Raw genomic sequence first — 6527 nt, forward strand, 5'->3', positions numbered from 1 at the left:
TCCTTTTTACAGTTAGTTCTAAAATATCCATGTTAACTCTATATTGTTTATGTCAATAAACAAAACATTTTCCTTAAAAAAAATATTCCAATCATAATTTGAACACAAATGCTTCCAATGCTACACAATACCTTTAGTAACCTGTAATTAATACTAGACGAAATAACTGTGATGAAATTTTTGTATATCATACCTCTGTGCTTAAATAATTTCAAATTTTTGGCTAACAGGAAATAGATGTCATAGGATAACAATATTGTATCCCGATAAACTATACCCATATAATTGTTTTATATGAAAATGAGGTCTTTACATTCAGATTCATTTGAATTGTTCTGCATTCTTGACAATATAGCTATTTTTTCTTCAATGGCACCCATGTCAACTCCACCCTCTGAAATAAGAAATAACAAAAGCAAGAATTAAGTAATCAGTTAGGTCACTCAATTACAGAAACTTTCTAAACCAGTTAAATGTAAGAATGTTTGCCATTGCTGAATGAAGATCCATACTAAATATTTTTTGAAGATGCTAGCTGTTGGAATCATCTCCTCATATTTGAATAACTATTCCAAATATTTAATTTTTTTTCTAAAATTTGTTTGTGTTTTTTTTTAATTAGTATAGGTAAGTGATACCAGAAGATGTGAATGGCTACCTGTATCATTGATCTAATGAATTTCATGTACAGTTTGTAAAATCAAAATATGAAATTGATTGTTTTTTTTTAAGAAATCAGTAGGTTGTCATTGCAACAGCATATGAAAAAAAGACAAGACAGATGTTTTAGTAAACCATCTTTAAGCTCCGGTTTTCTTTCAAAAATGCCATTGTATTATATTACAAATAGTATAAATAATAAATTAAAATAGTTTAAAACTAGAAATACTGTGAAATAAGACACTTCATAACAATAAGCTTTCCCTGGAAACGATGACAAAATTTCTAGCAATGAAGCAGTACTGTTTTCCTCCAATGTTTCAGCCCTTTTATACCTTGCAACAAGTACATTGCCTAAACATATTTAATTCAATTTAAAAGCTACATTATACAAAGCTAGATAAACTGTAGAAAATGCTTGTTTTATGCATTTAATTGCCAATTGTAACTTCTTCATTTCTTACAAACTAAAAAAAAAGTCTTAGATGAAGAAAAAAGAAAAAAATATTCTCCGAGGAATGTGATTGGAGAAGAGGAGTTCGCAAAAACATAAACATCTGGATCTAGATTATACATTTATAAATTTAAAAGACTTTTACATGAAAACATAGTCTCTTCAGTCCCAAACACTGAAATGGTGGAAGATATAATGCCACATCACAGACATATACCGTTCAGATGCAGCTCTTCCTACACTTGCTTTTTTTATTTACCTAATTTGTCTTTTATCTTTAGTCCATAATATTTCAAGCTATTTGTTAGCAAATCAGTTCGATTTTCTGTTGTCATTTCTTTTGTATTGAGGAAAACCTGCCAAGATAAGACCAAAGTCTCTCAATCCTTTCTCCATCTGTTAGCCCAAAGTTCTTGGTTCTTCTAGTTCCATACAAAATCTAATAAAAATTGAAATTAAAATAAAAGATCACAGGGCTATTGGTGGTATACTATTAATTTTTTGTATTGTTTTCGTAAATAACATATCAACAAAGGCTAATAATTTCACTCCTATGTTGTTTTGGCTTGGGCAGGTCACATTAATTGACAATTAAAAGATCGTATAGATTGTACTATTAAATGACCCCGTATGCCTGACGTGTGTACACACCAATTAACAGACAATGTATTGTCTGGATTAAATTTGTTGTTTAAACTACTGTACCTTTCAATTATCATCTGTCCACTTGCGAAATGCAAACCAGTCAGTGAATGAATTATTAATTATGTAATATTAAGCAATTATTTACAGTTTTGTTGACACATTTATTACAGGTGAACAATAAACGGGTGGCCAAAATTGAAAGGTTGTTTTTATTTGACATATGTAACTAAAACTGTGAAATAAACAGCCGATGTACGGTTTTAGGGGTGGTCGATCTATTTTAGACAAAACACACAGGTTTTAAGGTATATCAACCGAGACTTTTGAAAACGGCCAGTTTGAAGGGAAGACCGGTTTTCTGAGGGTCCGGTTTTGAGAAGTTTCACTGTATACGTAAGATGGATTTAAAACTATTTCATGCAAATAATTTTTGGGCATTTTGTAAAAATGATACTGCTTTGAAAAAATCCTTTGTTTCAAATGAATAATGTCAAACTGCTTGATAACATTTCTTGATGTACACATTACCTGATATGGACCACTATGCCCATAGCAGTGAAAAATTGGTATGGAAAATGATACTTTGTTGATATCTTCATTACCATTTTTCTGAAAAAACAAGATAATTTATTTATTTTACCACAACTTACTTTAATTTAATGACTTGATATAAAACTTATAACAAAGGAAGTTTTGTGTACGCCGTCATGTGATGCTCAATAAAAAAACAAACAAACATGAATAAGTAACAGAGAGAAAGGTTTTTTTTTTGTTATCAAAATAAGAGACGGAAAAATATAACATTTACCCTTCCTCACAGTAAAGTGTGGGTTTAAACAATTTGTTTTCATTAGAAGCAAGGTTAAAAAAATGTTATGAGAAAAAATAAATTGCGTTATTATAAGTAAACTTAAAAAAATAATTATGAAATTATAAAATTAATAATGAAAATTAAGGTATGCTGTACATATATTTCAGTAAGTAACCTCTCATCCCATCAATACCAATAGAATAAAAAAAATAAGAAATTCAACATTCAAAAATAAATGGTATACAAGAAGCAAAACCATGAATTTTAAAATAGGAAGCTAAATCCAACACTGATAAGTTCTATCAGAGTATGTAAGATACATCATTGTAGCCTTACTTTAAATACAAGGACAGGAGGAAAAACTACCTATAGAAGTACATGTACACTTATGTTTGCGTAATATCTCTACTACTTCGTACCTGCAAATGTTTCTTCAAAAGGCATGCAATATCATATGATACATGCATCTTTTGTCCACCATTTTCATCTAGGAGAAGCTTTATCAAATACACTGCATATCCGAGTCTAAATAGCAAAATAAATATTGTACTAGTATACTGCCTGCACCAATGAGACACTTTTTATTAAGATTATGTTTTAATTAAAATGGGAGGATATAATGTTTGTCACAATGAAAAAAATGGACAAATTGAAACATCAAAGTTAATCTTAAACATGTAATTGATAAACTATATTCCAAATTTCCAAGCATGATAAAAAAAAAATGATTCTGAAGGATTATTTAACAAGGATACTGCTAACCTTAAGTAAACTTTGGCATTGCACAAAGAGGGTCAAGAAAACCTTTCTCCATGTTTTAAACTAAACAAAATACTTTTGTGGATAGTCATGTCTACAAGTGGCCCCAAAAACTGCAGTCTCAGACAACTTTCTATTCTTTGCCTTAGATTTTATGTTGCTCCCAGCTTGAAATTCACTGCAGTCGTAAATCAAGATTATAAAATCATTAAAGGCTGTCCTATTAAAAGATATAAGGTATCTTGGGGAGGCACTTTTTCTCTAGTTGTGTGACCCTATAAATTATATTCAGTTTTGTATTTAACTCTATATTTGTCTAGAGACCGGAACACCCACCATGGTTCATACACATCTTTTGTTCCAATTTTCCAGGACTTTTCCAGGATTTTTTTTTAATATTTCATACCCAAAACCACAAACAATGTGCATCTTTTTATAAGTTTTTCTTTTTTTCAATTATTGTAAGCATATTTATGTATGTCAAATGTTTTGAACACATTCATTAAGCTGGTATGTGTTATCATGATTTCTAACAGGAGCAAAATCTAAGTTTCTTTAGTTTCAGATTTACCCGGATAAGACTGCTTTGACTTATAAAAAATTGCACTAATTTTGTGGATATTTCGGCCCTTCAATATGTTTTGGCCAACGTAACTAATGAGAACTTTAGGTTCGAAACATGTATGATGGAATTTTGTTAACCTCGATATCTTTAATGACAGATTGTGCACCTGGCATATCCTGCACCACCTCCCCTTTGAAGCCAACACTTGCATTCGTCTTTTTCAACTCACTTCCTGGAATTTGTTTTTATAATGTCATGATGTGTTGACACCAGTTAAATCTGGTTCCCTTTATGACATTCACATACGGAAACCAGTTCCTGAACACTTACAGATTATTCCCCCTTGACTTACCTTCCAAACATAAGATTAAGAAGACTGTAGATTGCTCATTTCAACACTTAATTAAACAACATGTCATGTGAATAAAATTCCATGACTTTTCAAGGACTTTTGGCAAAAATACAGGATTCAATGACTTTACAAAGCTGTTTATTTTCTAAATGAAATAGCATGACTTTTCAAGGATTCAAGGACCCTTACGAACCCTGCTATATACAGATATTAACAGTCCTTTCATTACCAACAGATGACTTGGTGTAAGTACACATAAAGTTATCCACCTCTTTCTGATCTAAGAAAAAGCGATCTTTGTGCTTTGGAGATAACCACTGTTGACCAGAAGATGTCTTTCGGACCAAATGAAAGTCTTCATTAAAGCAATCTATCTTTTTCTCACACTGTAAGCAATATAATGACATTATTAATGATACAACTTTAATAAAGCACCTTATTTTTTTAAGATTTAGTGATATACGCATCTATTTGAAATATTTTTTTATGTACTTAGGTCATCATCACTTACGATGTGTACATAAATAAGAATGAATAAACAAATTATTATTGTCTAATAGTTTGCCCTAAGTCTGCTTTTTTTGTAAAAAATAAATAAAATATACAGTCAATCTTAAATTCTACAAATATACAAACCCCAAAGTCAATCCCTTTTCACAGTGACTTAACACAAGTGCACCAATAAATATGTAAGACAAATTTGTATATGTTATAAAAGCTCATTGGTTGAAATAATTGTGTGTAATGTTTAACTTAAGCATTTTCTGTTTTTCTGAAAAAGTACTTGAAAACATGCTGGACAGGTACATCCATCATCAAGGTCTGAATATGTTGGATAGTCCAAGGAATACAGAAACTGTCGGAACTGATGGATTGTTTCATCTATGAGAAGTTTGTATATTTCCTTTCCCTATTAATGCAAAATATGCTAATTATACTCAACTTGTTCAATAGATTCTGTAAACAAAGCTGTTTAATGGTTTTGTACATTGTATCATGTTATTCTAAATGTAACTTTCCTGCATCATTAAGAACAAAAGCGTTGCAGAAAGCAGTGGGATATATCCACAACGGTTGATTCCAAAACTGTTTCAGCATTGTTGAAGAAATATTAGTTTTTGACACACTTGACCCTAGGGACTTAACATTCATTATGGACACAACAGCTGGTTTGGAAAAAAAAATAAATGCAAATAATTTTTTTCTAATCACCAAAAAAAGTCAATTTTTTGGGGTGTGGCCGTGTTGAACCCCTAATCTCAAAAGCAATATGAAATATCTTAAATCTGATTGAAAAGCACAGGCAGGAATTTTCATAAGGAATCCAATAATAATAAAAGGGAATAATTAAAATCAGAAAAAAATAAACAAACATTATACATGGTTTTAATAAAACATATATTTTTAACCAGTTTTGGCCCATTCTTCTGAAACGGTATTGGCCACAAACTTCAAATTAGAAAAAGAACCTTTCTTCAGTGGTTAGTAAAATCATTATAAAATTTAATTACAACTAATAAATCACAAATTAAGTCATCCCATTGAAATGAATTGTTCACCGACGCCGAAGATGACTGTGCAAAAAGATTATACGACTGTAAATGTTATTAGAGAATTTAGTCATAAGATATTTGTCATTCATCAATTTCATAAGATATAAATAACTCACTTCCTTAGTAACAAGGAATTTGTACAATTTGGGTTGTCTGGCCTTCAATACTTCACAAAATAAAATGAGATGCATAACAAGAGCATGTACAGTACGAATCATAAATTCTCTTTTCCCTTATTATATATTCAAAAGACTGATAGCATGTCTGGACCTATATTATTGAACAGTTGTTTATTTGTCAACATGTAAACACCATTTGCATTAATAATCATATGGCTGATAGCACAGACATACATGTATGTACATGCACAATCTAAATTTGTTGACCTTGAGATGAACATTGTATGCACTACACTAGTGTTTTCCTCAAAATGTGTCCAGCCATCTTTACTCAAGTGTTATGATGTATATGTTTATTTGCCAATTACTTGAAAAAAAGTAAATTTATTCTAAAAAAATAAAATTGGGTTTTGCAACCTGAGGCATATACATTGACTTTAAACATTCAACAAGAAATTCTCCTGTATGCAACAAAGATTATAAATTTTAATTTTTTGAGAGACATCATACATCATGTGTATAACTAAAGGCATTTATATTGACAGGAAGCCTTTTCGACCCACAAAGTAAATGTTACAAGAAGAAGGAAAAATATCAATTTTTCAGTTG

At 30.4% G+C, this 6527-nt stretch overlaps 1 pseudogene; it reads right to left on the reverse strand.

Moving 5' to 3' along the window:
- Positions 1-355: 355 nt before the first annotated feature.
- On the reverse strand, positions 356-5990 carry LOC148603826 (uncharacterized; annotated as a pseudogene).
- Positions 5991-6527: the final 537 nt, after the last annotated feature.

The sequence above is a fragment of the Perna viridis genome, chromosome 11 (assembly GCF_037379345.1).
Source record: "Perna viridis isolate PV_CMFRI_1.1 ecotype Kerala chromosome 11, ASM3737934v1, whole genome shotgun sequence".
In the NCBI taxonomy this organism is placed as follows: domain Eukaryota; kingdom Metazoa; phylum Mollusca; class Bivalvia; order Mytilida; family Mytilidae; genus Perna; species Perna viridis.